The sequence below is a fragment of the Anabrus simplex genome, chromosome 8, assembly GCF_040414725.1.
Source record: "Anabrus simplex isolate iqAnaSimp1 chromosome 8, ASM4041472v1, whole genome shotgun sequence".
NCBI lineage: Eukaryota > Metazoa > Arthropoda > Insecta > Orthoptera > Tettigoniidae > Anabrus > Anabrus simplex.
The window spans coordinates 36632486-36647357 of record NC_090272.1 but is presented as its reverse complement, the minus strand read 5'-3'; the positions used below and the strand labels follow the sequence as shown (position 1 = coordinate 36647357).

The 14872-nt window shown below is 45.7% G+C and overlaps 9 non-coding genes across 9 annotated transcripts; 1 reads left to right on the top strand and 8 right to left on the bottom strand.

Moving 5' to 3' along the window:
• Positions 1–1975: 1975 nt before the first annotated feature.
• Positions 1976–2048, bottom strand: TRNAV-AAC (transfer RNA valine (anticodon AAC)). Its single transcript has one exon. It is a non-coding gene; the product is annotated as a tRNA-Val (tRNA).
• Positions 2049–3069: 1021 nt separating this feature from the next.
• On the bottom strand, positions 3070–3142 carry TRNAV-UAC (transfer RNA valine (anticodon UAC)). Its single transcript has one exon. It is a non-coding gene; the product is annotated as a tRNA-Val (tRNA).
• Positions 3143–4642: 1500 nt separating this feature from the next.
• TRNAV-AAC (transfer RNA valine (anticodon AAC)) lies at positions 4643–4715 on the bottom strand. The gene has a single exon. It is a non-coding gene; the product is annotated as a tRNA-Val (tRNA).
• A 3584-nt stretch (positions 4716–8299) lies between these two features.
• Positions 8300–8372, bottom strand: TRNAV-AAC (transfer RNA valine (anticodon AAC)). The gene has a single exon. It is a non-coding gene; the product is annotated as a tRNA-Val (tRNA).
• A 1024-nt stretch (positions 8373–9396) lies between these two features.
• On the bottom strand, positions 9397–9469 carry TRNAV-AAC (transfer RNA valine (anticodon AAC)). Its single transcript has one exon. It is a non-coding gene; the product is annotated as a tRNA-Val (tRNA).
• Positions 9470–10490: 1021 nt separating this feature from the next.
• On the bottom strand, positions 10491–10563 carry TRNAV-UAC (transfer RNA valine (anticodon UAC)). The gene has a single exon. It is a non-coding gene; the product is annotated as a tRNA-Val (tRNA).
• Positions 10564–12778: 2215 nt separating this feature from the next.
• Positions 12779–12851, top strand: TRNAV-AAC (transfer RNA valine (anticodon AAC)). Its single transcript has one exon. It is a non-coding gene; the product is annotated as a tRNA-Val (tRNA).
• Positions 12852–13636: 785 nt separating this feature from the next.
• TRNAV-AAC (transfer RNA valine (anticodon AAC)) lies at positions 13637–13709 on the bottom strand. The gene has a single exon. It is a non-coding gene; the product is annotated as a tRNA-Val (tRNA).
• Positions 13710–14733: 1024 nt separating this feature from the next.
• TRNAV-AAC (transfer RNA valine (anticodon AAC)) lies at positions 14734–14806 on the bottom strand. The gene has a single exon. It is a non-coding gene; the product is annotated as a tRNA-Val (tRNA).
• Positions 14807–14872: the final 66 nt, after the last annotated feature.

Sequence of the window (14872 nt, the reverse complement as noted above, 5' to 3'; positions counted from 1 at the left end):
GTCTAATCCATTCCCATCTTCCCATTCTTTTGTCATCCTCCCCAGTTTTATCACCGACCCAGAGTCTGAAGCTGCACTACTCTGCACTTGAGGTGGTAGAGGTGGGATCCCTCGCCTAGTCCGAGGGAAAATCAGACCCTGAATGAAAAACAGATAAAGAAGAAGACATCATCTTCAAGCAGAAGTATAATTCGTAACACGCCATTGCCCATCTGTTGCTGTTACTGGTTCTGTTTGGTCATTCAGTAATTATAACTGTTACCGTGTTTTTGTGGTATTTAGAGGTGAAAGAAGGTGCGGGGTGGTGAACAGGTCTCAAGCTACGAAAGAAAAATTAATTTAAAATTTAACAAGGTTATATTTTCTTTTCAAACTCAGAAATAACAAGAATGGCAGGTACAGAGTAGCAAGGCAACAAAGAGCAACAATAGTATTTACAGGTTTTGGGCTTCGGGCCCCGAACATCCAATTCTCGAGCAGTTAGCCCGAATTTACATGTACATAAGGTTTAGCAAAGGGGCAGAACACCCCAATCATGCCCAGGAACACTTGCTCCGAATTACACAGTAATACCTCCTAGAGGCACGCAGAAACAAATTGCAAAAGAGCGATCCGCTCTCAAAGTTTTAAGCCTATCACAAGGCCACACCTAACTCTACTTTCAAGCTGTCCTCTAAGGACGTGAGCACAGGGGTAAAATACCCAACCTACTGAGGTCTATTAAGCGATAAAAGGATAATTACATGACCTCAAAAATAACAATTTGAGAGGAGGCGATCTGCACTCCTAATGTATTTGTTTCAAAACCTAATTTGGCTCTAGGCCACTGATGCAAGGGCTAATCCCATACTAAAGAGGTGACTTTAGAAAGAAACAAATTTACATAATGTTGAGGAAGAATAGGTTGAGAAAATAAGTTCACCTCAAAACAATATGAGTGGGAGCTCGAGAGGGTTACGCACTCTCTATCCCAATATGTAGTTTAAAAGATAGAATAGATACAAGTTTCTTTACATTTTAAGGAAGGTTACATAATGGAAAAACTTCGGACCCGCCCCGAGAGTTAAACTGCTGAGCAAGCAAGAAAAGAAGTAATTAATCGCCCATTACCTGGTTGTTGACTGCCGCCGAAGAAAGAGGCGCTTCCCGCCCCCTGCTATGTACTTTACACACGAAAAGATGGAACAGAAGTGGCGCAGAGACCCTAAAATCAGCAGTTTATATACTCTCGCGGAAAGTTCGAGGCGTTTTAGGGAGGAAAACACCCGCCCACAATCTTTTATTGGTGGTTAAATAAAACCCCTACACAAGATGAAGAAGAAACACATCATTGGTGGAAAATTAATTTAAATTCAGGATTGGCTAAATTCAAACAAAGGGGAAAGAAAGGGTTAATATTGCCAACTTAAACAATGACTGAAAGAAATTTAGCAAAGAACAAACTTTTGAAATTAAATTTTCTCCAAAAAAAAAAAAAAAAAAAAAACAGTTCTTTCACTCCGCACTAGGGTGCACTATTGTTGATCTTCAGTAGTGTCCTCTAGAAGAGAAAGTTCACACTTCTTACTACAAGCGAAACAAAAATACGTCGAAAATGACACAGTTCAAAAACTCCAAAATTTCCAGGTAGTGACATCTTCTGAGAAAGTAGAAAATTAATACCGTAGATAAAGTTCAGACTTCCTCCAGCAGAGGAGTTTCAACTGGCGCAAATTTTAAATAAGCGGCGTGGAGGTGTACCGCCCGGTACAATAACCTCATTCCCACCGGGCGGCTTATCATACCCGGGTCTCCCAGGTTACAGGTGGGGATACCGAGCAGACAATTACTGAAGCGTCCAGTATAGACCCCAATAAGGAAGGGCCCACGTATCCCAAACCTTCCTTAATTCCAAGTTCCTGTAAACTTAACAGTGTGGGACATTGCCTATAGGCCTACATCTTTTCACTATTAAAATAACATGGAGAAAAAGCGCTGTTTCCACCCGGGATCGAACCGGGGGTCTTCCGCGTGTTAGGCGGATGTGACAACCACTACACCACGGAAACGCACGGTCCCCGCTATCCACAGTTAATGTTGGATTCTTGCCTGACGAAGATAGTGAGCGATACAGTTGAACATCGTATTGCACGATCATTGAGAGTGATAAGTTCAAGGAGAGAGCGGACGCGAAGCAGATCCTCTGGTAGCTTTTGGTAGAGCGGTGAACTGTATTTGGCAAAGGTATCAGATATCCGTAGGTCACTGGTTCATATTCTACCCGGGCGAATATTTATATTCAGGGAAACGCACCATAGAATTATTTCCTCGTCATCTCACTTATTCTTGCATTTAATTTGAGTAAGTTGCTTTGCGTCCGCCTCTGTGGTAGTGGTTAATATGATTAGCTTCCAACCCCGGTGGCCAGGTTTCTAAATTTGAAAAAAGGTACGTGGGCTGGAACGGGGTCTACTCACCCTCCGTAGCTCAACTGAGTGGAGGTGGGTTCGATTCCCACATCAGCCATCCTCGAAGTGGTTTTAGTTTTTCCCACTTCTCCAGGCAAATGCCGGGATAGTACCTTACTTAAGGCCACGGCCGCTTCCCCTCTTCCTTGTCTAATCCCTTCCCATCTTCCCAATCCCTTGTCATGCTCCCCAGTTGTATCCCCCGACCCAGAGTCTGAAGCTTCAGGACTCTGCACTTGAGGTGGTAGAGGTGGGATCCCTCGCTGAGTCCGAGGGAAAATCAGACCCTGGATGTTAAACAGATAAAGATGAAGACATCGCCTTCAAACAGAAGTATAATTCGTAACACGCCCTTGCACTTCTGTTGCTCTTACTGGTTCTGTTTGGTCATTCTGTAATTATAACCTCATTCCTACCCGGCGGCGAATCAAACCCGGGTGTCCCACGTTACAGGTGGGGATACCGAGCAGATAATTGCTGAATAGTCCAGTATAATATCCAATAAGGAAGTGCCCACGTATCCTAAACCTTCCTTCATTCCAAGTTCCTGTAAGCTCAGCTGTGTGGGACATTGTCTATAGGCCTACATCTCTTCAGTATTAAAATCATGGAGAAAAAGTACTGTTCCCGCCCGGGATCGAACCGGGGAATTTCCGCCTGTAAGACGGATGTGATAACCACTACACCACGGAAACGCACTTTCTCCACAATCCGCATTTAATGTTGGATTCTTGCCTGACGAAGATAGTGAGCGATACAGTTGAACACCGTATTGCACGATCATTGAGAGTGATAAGTTCAAGGAGAGAGCAGACGCGAAGCAGATCCTCTGGTAGCTTTTGGTAGAGCGGTGAACTGTATTTGGAAAAGGTATCAGATATCCGTAGGTCGCTGGTTCAAATTCCACCCGGGGGAATATTTATATTCAGGGAAACGCACCATGGAATTATTTCCTCGTCATCTCACCTATCATCATCATCATCTGTTTACCCTCCAGGTTCGGTTTTACCCTCGGACTTAGCGAGGGATCCCACCTCTACCGCCTCAAGGGCAGTGTCCTGGAGCTTCAGACTCTTGGTCGGGGATACAACTGGGGAGTATCACCAGTACCTCGCCCAGGCGACCTCACCTGCTATGCTGAACAGGGGCCTTGTGGAGGGATGGGAAGATTGGAAGGGATAGGCAAGGAAGAGGGAAGGAAGCGGCCGTGGCCTTAAGTTAGGTACCGTCCCGGCATTCGCCTGGAGGAGAAGTGGGAAACCACGGAAAACCACTTCCAGGATTGCTGAGGTGGGAATCGAACCCACCTCTACTCAGTTGACCTCCCTAGGCTGATTGGACCCCGTTCCAGCCCTCGTGGCAGAGCCGGGAATCGAACCCGGGCCTCCGGGGGTGGCAGCTAATCACGCTAACCACTACACCACAGAGGAGGACTCATCTCACTTATTCTTGCAAATTAATTTGAGTAAGTTGCTTTGCGTCCGCCTCTGTGGTAGTGGTTAATGTGATTAGCTTCCCACCCCGGTGGCCAGGTTTCTAAATTTGAAAAGTGGTACGAGAGCTGGAACGGGGTCTACTCAGCCTCCGTAGGACAACTGAGTGGAGGTGGGTTCGATTCCTACATCAGCCATCCTCGAAGTGGTTTTAGTTTTTCCCACTTCTCCAGGCAAATGCCGGGATAGTACATTACTTAAGGCCACGGCCGCTTCCCCCTCTTCCTTGTCTAATCCCTTTAGATCTTCCCATTCTCTTGTAATCCTCCATAATTGTATCAGCGACCCAGAGTCTGAAGCTTCAGGACTCTGCACTTGAGGTGTTAGAGGTGGGATCCCTCCCCGAGTCCGAGAGAAAGTCAGGCCTGAACGGAAAACAGATAAAGAAGAAGACATCATCTTTAAGCAGAAGTATAATTCGTAACACGCCCTTGCACTTCTGTTGCTCTTACTGGTTCTGTTTGGTCATTCTGTGTTTATAACCTCATTCATACCGGGCGGCGAATCAAACCCGGGTCTCCCACGTTACAGGTGGGGATACCGAGCAGACAATTACTGAAGCGTCCAGTATAGACAACAATAAGGAAGTGCCCACGTACCCCAAACCTTCCTTAATTCTAAGTTCCTGTAAACTTAGCTGTGTGGGACATTGCCTATATGCCTACATCTTTTCACTATTGAAATAACATGGAGAAAAAGCTCTGTTTCCGCCCGGGATCGAACCGGGGACCTTCCGCGTGTTAGGCGGATGTGATAACCACTACACCACGGAAACGCACGGTCTCAGCTATCCACAGTTAATGTTCGATTCTTGCCTGACGAAAATAGTGAGCGATACAGTTGAACACCGTATTGCACGATCATTGAGGGTGATAAGTTAAAGGAGAGAGCGGACGCGGAGCTGATTGTCAGGTAGCTCTTGGTAGAGCGGTGGACTGTAGTTGGCAAATGGATCACATAACCGTAGGTCGCTGGTTCAAATCGCAACCGGGGGAATATTGTAAGTTCAGGGAAACCGCACCATACAACTGTTTCCACGTAATCTCACTTATAATTGCAATTAATTTGAGAAAGTTGCTTTGCGTCTGTCTCTGTGGTAGTGGTTAAAATGATTAGCTTCCAACCCCAGTGCCAGGGTTCGAAATTCGAAAAGTGGTACGAGGGCTGGAACGCGGTCTACTCAGCCTCCGTAGGTCAACTGAGTGGAGGTGTGTTCGATTCCCACATCAGCCATCCTCGAAGTGGTTTTAGTTTTTCCCACTTCTCCAGGCAAATGCCGGGATAGTACATTACTTAAGGCCACGGCCGCTTCCCCCTCTTCCTTGTCTAATGCCTTTCGCTCCTCCCATTCTCTTGTCATCCTCCATAGTTGTATCAGCGACCCAGAGTCTGAAGCTTCAGGACTCTGCACTTGAGGTGGTAGAGGTGGGATCCCTCGCCGAGTCCGAGGGAAAGTCAGGCCTGAACGGAAAACAGATAAAGAAGAAGACATCATCTTTAAGCAGAAGTATAATTCGTAACACGCCCTTGCACTTCTGTTGCTCTTACTGGTTCTGTTTGGTCATTCTGTGTTTATAACCTCATTCGTACCCGGCGGCGAATCAAACCCGGGTCTCCCACGTTACAGGTGGGGATACCGAGCAGACAATTACTGAAGCGTCCAGTATAGACAACAATAAGGAAGTGCCCACGTACCCCAAACCTTCCTTCATTCCAAGTTCCTGTAAGCTTAGCTGTGTGGGACATTGCCTATAGGCCTATATCTCTTCAGTACTAAAAACATGGAGAAGAAGTATTTTTTCCACCCGGGATCAAACCGGGGACCTTCCGCGTGTAAGGCGGATGTGGTAACCACTACATGACGGAAACGCACGTTCACCGCCGTGCAGAGTTATTGTTGGATTCATGCCTGAGGAAGATAGAGAGCGATACAGTTGAACACCGTATTGCACGATCATTGAGAGTGATAAGTTCAAGGAGAGAGCGGACGCGAAGCTGATTGTCAGGTAGCTCTTGGTAGAGCGGTGGACTGTAGTTGGCAAGGGTCTCAGATATCCGCAGTTCGCTGGTTCAAGTCCCACCCGGGGGAACATTTTATGTTCAGGGTAACCGCAACATAGAACTCTTTCTTCGTAATCTCACTTATTCTTGCAATTCATTTGGGTAAGTTGCTTTGCGTCCGCCTCTGTGGTAGTGGGTAATGTTGTGCCGGGCGGTACAACTCCACGCCGCCAATTCAAATATTGCGCCAGTTGAAATTTCTCTACGGGAGAAAGCCTGAACTTTAACAAACAGTATTAACTCAACGGGTTCTCGGAAGATGTCACTACTGTAAATTTTGTAATTTTGAAGTGTTCTGAACTGTGTCTATTTTGTTTTGTGTTTGTTTGCTCCGTATCAAGAAATTTGGATATTCTCTAACAGATGTCTCTACCAAAACATTGATAACACACTCTGGTGTAAACGAATGAACTTTCATGAAGAAATTTAGCATTCGTAAATTTTGTTTTTACAAAATTTTGTTCTGTGGTTTGTGGGTTGGCAACAGTTATCCTTTCTTTCCGCCTGTTTTGAATTTAACCAATGACTAATTTTTGTAATTAATTTCTGACCAATAGTGTCTTTCTTTCTCAATGTTGATGTGTAACTTTCAGCTATCCAATAAATGCGAAAGGGTGTGTCTACTCATTCCTGAAAGGTCTCTAATGTTCCACGAGGATATATAAACTGCTGATTTTTTGTCTCGGGGCCACTTCAGTAACATCTTTCTTAGTGTGTGAATATGTAGCAGGGGGCGGGAAGCGCCTCTTTCTTCAAGCAGCAGTTCATCTACAAGGTAGTGGCCTGTTAACATCTTCATTTCTTGCTAGCTCAGCAGTTTAACCCACGGGGAGGATTCGAAAACTTTAGTATGTAACCTATTTTTTAAAATGTAAATTCTTATCTGTCTATCTATAAATTACAAATCTGTAAAGAGGGATAGAGAGTGCTTCACCCTCTCGAACTCGCCTTCATTTTTGAAATAGGAGGTGACTATTTTTCTTAACCGTTCTTCTCTTCTTTTATGTAGTAAAGTTTTCTCATACGTGTCACCTCCCTAGCTTGGGATTAGCCTCTGTATGATCGGCTTAGCGCCACATAGGTTTTAGACAAACTTGGTGTAGGAGTGCAAGTTATCGCCTCCATTCATTTTGTATTTTTGGCTAGTTGCTTAACCCGTTTCGTTTTCCTTCCTGCGAAGGCCCAGTAGATTGGGTACTAGTTACCCCTGTTTCATTGTGTACCTCAAGGGCAGATAGAAATGAAGTTTGTTGTAGCCTTTGATAGGCTTGTAAAATTGAGAGCGGGTCTGCCCTTTTTCTTAACATGTAATTAGGGGCAAGTGCTCCTCGTACTTTGGGGTTTTCTGCCCTTCAGCAATTGCGGTTGTGAGCTGAGAGCTCAGGAATTAGACTTGGGGCTCGAAGCCCAAATCTTGTAACAAACTGTAACTTGTTAATTTGTTGATCTCCTACTTGGTACCTGTTATACTTTGTTAATAGTTGATTTTGAAAAGAAAATATAACCTTTGTTATAGTTTTAAATTAACTTTAATTTTGTAGTTGAGAACTACTCCAGCCCACACCTTCTTTCACCTCTAACAACCACGGATATCTCCGTAACAAATACAATTTGCTTCCAACCCCGGTGGCCAGGGTTCGAAATTTGAAAAGTGGTACGAGGGCTGGAACGGGGTCTACTCAGCCTCCGTAGCTCAACTGAGTAGAGGTGTGTTCGATTCCCACATCAGCCATCCTCGAAGTGGTTTTAGTTTTTCCCACTTCTCCAGGCAAATGCCGGGATAGTACGTTACTTAAGGCGACGGCCGCTTCCCCCTCTTCCTCGTCTAATACCTTCCCATCTTCCCATTCCCTTGTCATCCTCCCCAGTTGTATCACCGACCCAGAGTCTGAAGCTGCACTACACTGCACTTGAGGTGGTAGAGGTGTGATCCCTCGCCGAGTCCGAGGGAAAATCAGACCCTGAATGGAAAAGAGATAAAGAAGAAGACATCATCTTTAAGCAGAAGTATAATTCGTAACACGCCCTTGCACTTCTGTTGCTCTTACTGGTTCTGTTTGGTCATTCAGTAATTATAACCTCATTCCTACCCGGCGGCGAATCAAACCCGGGTCAACCACGTTACAGGTGGGGATAACGAGCAGACAATTACTGAAGCGTCCAGTATAGACAACAATAAGGAAGTGCCCACGTACCCCAAACCTTGCTTAATTCTAAGTTCCTGTAAACGTAGCTGTGTGGGACATTGCCTATATGCCTACATCTTTTCACTATTAAAATAACATGGAGAAAAAGCTCTGTTTCCGCCCGGGATCGAACCGGGGACCTTCCGCCTGTTAGGCGGATATGATAACCACTACAGCACGGAAACGCACGGTCTCAGCTATCCACAGTTAATGTTGGATTCTTGCCTGACGAACATAGTGAGCGATACAGTTGAACACCGTATTGCACGATCGTTGAGAGTGATAAGTTAAAGGAGAGAGCGGACGCGAAGCTGATTGTCAGGTAGCTCTTGGTAGAGCGGTGGACTGTAGTTGGCAAATGTATCACTTAACCGTAGGTCGCTGGTTCAAATCGCAACCGGGGTAATATTTTAAGTTCAGGGAAACCGCACCATACAACTATTTCCACGTAATCTCACTTATAATTGCAATTGATTTGAGAAAGTTGCTTTGCGGCTGTCTCTGTGGTAGTGGTTAAAATGATTAGCTTCCAACCCCAGTTCCAGGGTTCGAAATTCGAAAAGTGGTACGAGGGCTGGAACGCGGTCTACTCAGCCTCCGTAGGTCAACTGAGTGGAGGTGGGTTCAATTCCCACATCAGCCATTCTCGAAGTTGTTTTTCGTTTTTCCCACTTCTCCAGGATAATGCCGGGATAGTACCTTACTTAAGGCCACGGCCGCTTAACCCCCTTTCTTGTCTAATCCCTTCTCATCTTCCCATTCTTTTGTCATCCTCCCCAGTTGTATCACCGACCCAGAGTCTGAAGCTGCACTACTCTGCACTTGAGGTGGTAGAGGTGGGATCCCTCGCCTAGTCCGAGGGAAAATCAGACCCAGAATGAAAAACAGATAAAGAAGAAGACATCATTTTCAAGCAGAAGTATAATTCGTAACACGCCAATGCCTTTCTGTTGCTCTTACTGGTTCTGTTTGGTCATTAAGTAATTATAACCTCATTCCTACCGGGCGGCTTATCAAACCCGGGTCTCCCAGGTTACAGGTGGGGATACCGAGCAGACAATTACTGAAGCGTCCAGTATAGACTCCAATAAGGAAGGGCCCACGTATCCCAAACCTTCCTTAATTCCAAGTTCCTGTAAACATAACAGTGTGGGACATTGCCTATAGGCCTACGTCTTTTTACTATTAAAATGACATGGAGAAAAGTGCTGTTTCCTCCCGCGATCCAACCGGGGACCTTCCGCGTGTTAGGCGGATGTGATAACCACTACACCAAGCAAACGCACGTTCTCCGCTATCCACAGTTAATGTTGGATTCTTGCCTGACGAAGATAGTGAGCGATACAGTTGAACACCGTATTGCACGATCATTGAGAGTGATAAGTTCAAGGAGAGAGCGGACGCGAAGCAGATCCTCTGGTAGCTTTTGGTAGAGCGGTGAACTGTATTTGGCAAAGGTATCAGATATCCGTAGGTCACTGGTTCATATTCCACCCGGGCGAATATTTATATTCAGGGAAACGCACCATAGAATTATTTCCTCGTCATCTCACTTATTCTTGCAATTAATTTGAGTAAGTTGCTTTGCGTCCGCCTCTGTGGTAGTGGTTAATATGATTAGCTTCCAACCCCGTTGGCCAGGTTTCTAAATTTGAAAAGTGCTACGAGGGCTGGAACAGGGTCTACTCAGCCTCCGTAGCTCAACTGAGTGGAGGTGGGTTCGATTCCCACATCAGCCATCCTCGAAGTGGTTTTAGTTTTTCCCACTTCTCCAGGCAAATGCCGGGATAGTACCTTACTTAAGGCCACGGCCGCTTCCCCCTCTTCCTTGTCTAATGCCTTTCGCTCCTCCCATTCTCTTGTCATCCTCCATAATTGTATCACCGACCCAGAGTCTGAAGCTGCACTACTCTGCACTTGAGGTGGTAGAGGTGGGATCCCTCGCCGAGTCCGAGGGAAAATCAGACTCTGAATGGAAAACAGATAAAGAAGAAGACATCATCTTCAAGCAGAAGTATAATTCGTAACACGCCCTTGCACTTCTGTTGCTCTTACTGGTTCTGTTTGGTCATTCAGTAATTATAACCTCATTCCTACCGGGCGGCTTATCAAACCCGGGTCTCCCACGTTACAGGTGGGGATACCGAGCAGTTAATTGCTTAAGAGTCCAGTATAATGTCCAATAAGAAAGTGCCCACGTATCCTAAACCTTCCTTCATTCCACGTTCCTGTAAGCTTAGCTGTGTGGGACTTTGCTTATAGGCCTACATCTCTTCAGTATTAAAAACATGGAGAAAAAGTACTGTTCCCGCCCGGGATCGAACCGGGGACTTTGCGCGTGTAAGGCGGATGTGATAACCACTACACCACGGAAACGCATGTTCTCCACAATCCACAGTTAATGTTGGTTTCATGCCTGAGGAAGATAGTGAGCGATACAGTTGAACACCGTATTGCACGATCATTGAGAGTGATAAGTTCAAGGAGAGAGCGGACGCGGAGTTGTTTGTCAGGTAGCTCTTGGTAGAGCGGTGGACTGTAGTTGGCAAAGGTATCAGATATCCGTAGGTCGCTGGTTCAAGTCCCACCCGGGGGAATATTTTATGTTCAGGGTAACCGCAACATAGAACTCTTTCTTCGTAATCTCACTTATTCTTGCAATTAATTTGAGTAAGTTGCTTTGCGTCCGCCTCTGTGGTAGTGGGTAATATTGTACCGGGCGGTACACCTCCACGCCACCAATTCAAATATTGCGCCAGTTGTAATTTCTCTACAGGAGAAAGCCTGAACTTTAACAAACTGTATTAACTCAACGGTTTTTCGGAAGATGTCACTACTGTAAATTTGGTAATTTTGAAGTGTTCTGAACTGTATCTATTTTGTTTTGTGTTTGTTTGCTCCGTATCAAGAAGTTTGGACATTCTCTAACAGATGTCTCTACCAAAACATTGATAACACACTCTAGTGTAAACGAATGAACTTTCTTGAAGAAATATAGCATTCGTAAGTTTTGTTTTTACAAAATTTGTTCTGTGGTTTGTGGGATGGCAACAGTTATCCTTTCGTTCCGCCTGTTTTGAATTTAACCAATAACTAATTTTTGTAATTTATTTCTGACCAATAGTGCCTTTCTTTCTCAATGTTGATGTGTAACTTTCAGCTATCCAATAAATGCGAAAGGGTGTGTCTACTCATTCCTGAAAGGTCTCTAATGTTCCACGAGGATATATAAACTGCTGATTTTTTGTCTCGGGGCCACTTCAGTAGCACCTTTCTTAGTGTGTGAATATGTAGCAGGGGGCGGGAAGCGCCTCTTTCTTCAAGCAGCAGTTCATCTACAAGGTAATGGCCTGTTAACATCTTCATTTCTTGCTAGCTCAGCAGTTTAACCCTCGGGGAGGGTTCAAAAACTTTAGTATGTAACCTATTTTTTAAAATGTAAATTCTTATCTGTCTATCTATAAATTGTAAATCTGTAAAGCGGGATAGAGAGTGCTTCACCCTCTCGAAATCGCCTTCATTTTTGAAAGAGGACGTGACTATTTTTCTTAACCGTTCTTCTCTTCTTTAATGTAGTAACGTTTTCTCATACGTGTCACCTCCTTAGTTTGGGATTAGCCTCTGTATGTTCCGCTTAGCGCCACATAGGTTTTAGACAAACTTGGTGTAAGGGTGCAAGTTATCGCCTCCATTCTTTTTGTATTTTTGGCCAGTTACTTTACCCGTTTCGTTTTCCTTCCTGCGAAGGCCCAGTAGATTGGGTACTAGTTACCCCTGTTTCCTTGTGTACCTCAAGGGCAGATAGAAATGAAGTTTGTTGTAGCCTTTGATAGGCTTGTAAAATTGAGAGCGGGTCTGCCCTTTTTCTTAACATGTAATTAGGAGCAAGTGCTCCTCGTACTTTGGGGTTTTCTGCCCTTTAGCAATTGCTGTTGTGAGCTGAGAGCTCAGGAATTAGACTTGGGGCTCGAAGCCCAAAACTTGTAACAAACTGTAATTTGTTAATTTGTTGATCTCCTACTTGGTACCTGTTATACTTTGTTAATAGTTGATTTTGAAAAGAAAATATAACCTTTGTTATAGTTTTAAATTAACTTTAATTTTGTAGTATAGACCTACTCCAGCCCACACCTTCTTTCACCTCTAACAACCACGGATATCTCCGTAACAAATACAATTTGCTTCCAACCCCGGTGGCCAGGGTTCGAAATTTGAAAAGTGGTACGAGGGCTGGAACGGGGTCTACTCAGCCTCCGTAGCTCAACTGAGTAGAGGTGTGTTCGATTCCCACATCAGCCATCCTCGAAGTGGTTTTAGTTTTTCCCACTTCTCCAGGCAAATGCCGGGATAGTACGTTTCTTAAGGCCACGGCCGCTTCCCCCTCTTCCTCGTCTAATACCTTCCCGTCTTCCCATTCCCTTGTCATCCTCCCCAGTTGTATCACCGACCCAGGGTCTGAAGCTGCACTACTCTGCACTTGAGGTGGTACAGGTGGGATCCCTCGCCGAGTCCGAGGGAAAGTCAGGCCTGAACGGAAAACAGATAAAGAAGAAGACATCATCTTTAAGCAGAAGTATAATACGTAACGTGCGTTTCCGTGGTGTAGTGGTTATCACATCCGCCTAACACGCGGAAGGTCCCCGGTTCGATCCCGGGCGGAAACAGAGCTTTTTTGCCGCCTCTGTGGTGTAGTGGTTAGCGTGATTAGCTGCCACCCCCGGAGGTCCGGGTTCGATTCCCGGCTCTGCCACGAAATTTGAAAAGTGGTACGAGGGCTGGAACGGGGTCCACTCAGCCTCGGGAGGTCAATTGAGTAGAGGTGGGTTCGATTCCCACCTCAGCCATCCTCGAAGTGGTTTTCCGTGGTTTCCCACTTCTCCTCCAGGCGAATGCCGGGATGGTACCTAACTTAAGGCCACGGCCGCTTCCTTCCCTCTCCCTTGCCTATCCCTTCCAATCTTTCCATCCCTCCACAAGGCCCCTGTTCAGCATAGCAGGTGAGGCCGCCTGGGCGAGGTACTGGTCATACTCCCCAGTTGTATCCCCCGACCAAGAGTCTGAAGCTCCAGGACACTGCCCTTGAGGCGGTAGAGGTGGGATCCCTCGCTAAGTCCGAGGGAAAAACCGAACCTGGAGGGTAAACAGATGATGATGATGATGATAATTCGTAACACGCCCTTGCACTTCTGTTGCTCTTACTGGTTCTGTTTGGTCATTCAGTAATTATAACCTCATTCCTACCCGGCGGCGAATCAAACCCGGGTCTCCCACGTTACAGGTGGGGATACCGAGCAGACAATTACTGAAGCGTCCGGTATAGACTCCAATAAGGAAGTGCCCACGTACACCAAACCTTCCTTAATTCCAAGTTCCTGTAAACTTAGCTGTGTGGGACATTGCCTATATGCCTACACCTTTTCACTATTAAAATAACATGGAGAAAAAGCTCTGTTTCCGCCCGGGATCGAACCGGGGACCTTCCGCGTGTTAGGCGGATGTGATAACCACTACACCACGGAAACGCACGGTCTTCGCTGTTCACAGTTAATGCTGGATGCTTGCCCTCGAAGATAGTGAGCGATACAGTTGAACACCGTATTGCACGATCATTGAGGGTGATAAGTTAAGGGTGAGAGCGGACGCGAAGCAGATCCTTTGGTAGCTCTTGGTAGAGCGGTGGACTGTAGTTGGCAAATGTATCACATAACCATAGGTCGCTGGTTCAAATCGCAACCGAGAGAATATTTTAAGTTCAGGGAAACCGCACCATACAACTATTTCCACGTAATCTCACTTATCCTTGCAATTAATTTGAGAAAGTTGCTTTGCGTCTGCCTCTGTGGTAGTGGTTAAAATGATTAGCTTCCAACCCCAGTGCCAGGGTTCGAAATTCGAAAAGTGTTACGAGGGCTGGAACGCGGTCTACTCAGCCTCCGTAGGTCAACTGAGTGGAGGTGGGTTCAATTCCCACATCAGCCATTCTCGAAGTGGTTTTTCGTTTTTCCCACTTCTCCAGGATAATGCCGGGATAGTACCTTACTTAAGGCCACGGCTGCTTAACAATCTTTCTTGTCTAATCCGTTCCCATCTTCCCATTCTTTTGTCATCCTCCCCAGTTGTATCACCGACCCAGAGTCTGAAGCTGCACTACTCTGCACTTGAGGTGGCAGAGGTGGGATCCCTCGCCTAGTCTGAGGGAAAATCAGACCCTGAATGAAAAAGAGATAAAGAAGAAGCCATAATCTTCAAGCAGAAGTATAATTCGTAACACGCCATTGCACTTCTGTTGCTCTTACTGGTTCTGTTTGGTCATTCAGTAATTATAACCTCATTCCTACCGGGCGGCTTATCAAACCCGGGTCTCCCAGGTTACAGGTGGGGATACCGAGCAGACAATTACTGAATCGTCCAGTATAGACTCCGATAAGGAAGTGCCCACGTACCCCATACCTTCCTTAATTCCAAGTTCCTGTAAACATAACAGTGTGGGACATTGCCTATAGGCCTACATCTTTTCACTATTAAAATAACATGGAGAAAAAGTGCTGTTTCCGCCCGGGTTCGAACCGGGGACCTTCCGCGTGTTAGGCGGATGTGATAACCACTACAGCACGGAAACGCACGATCTCAGCTATCCACAGTTCATGTTGGATTCTTGCCTGACGAAGATAGTGAGCGATACAGT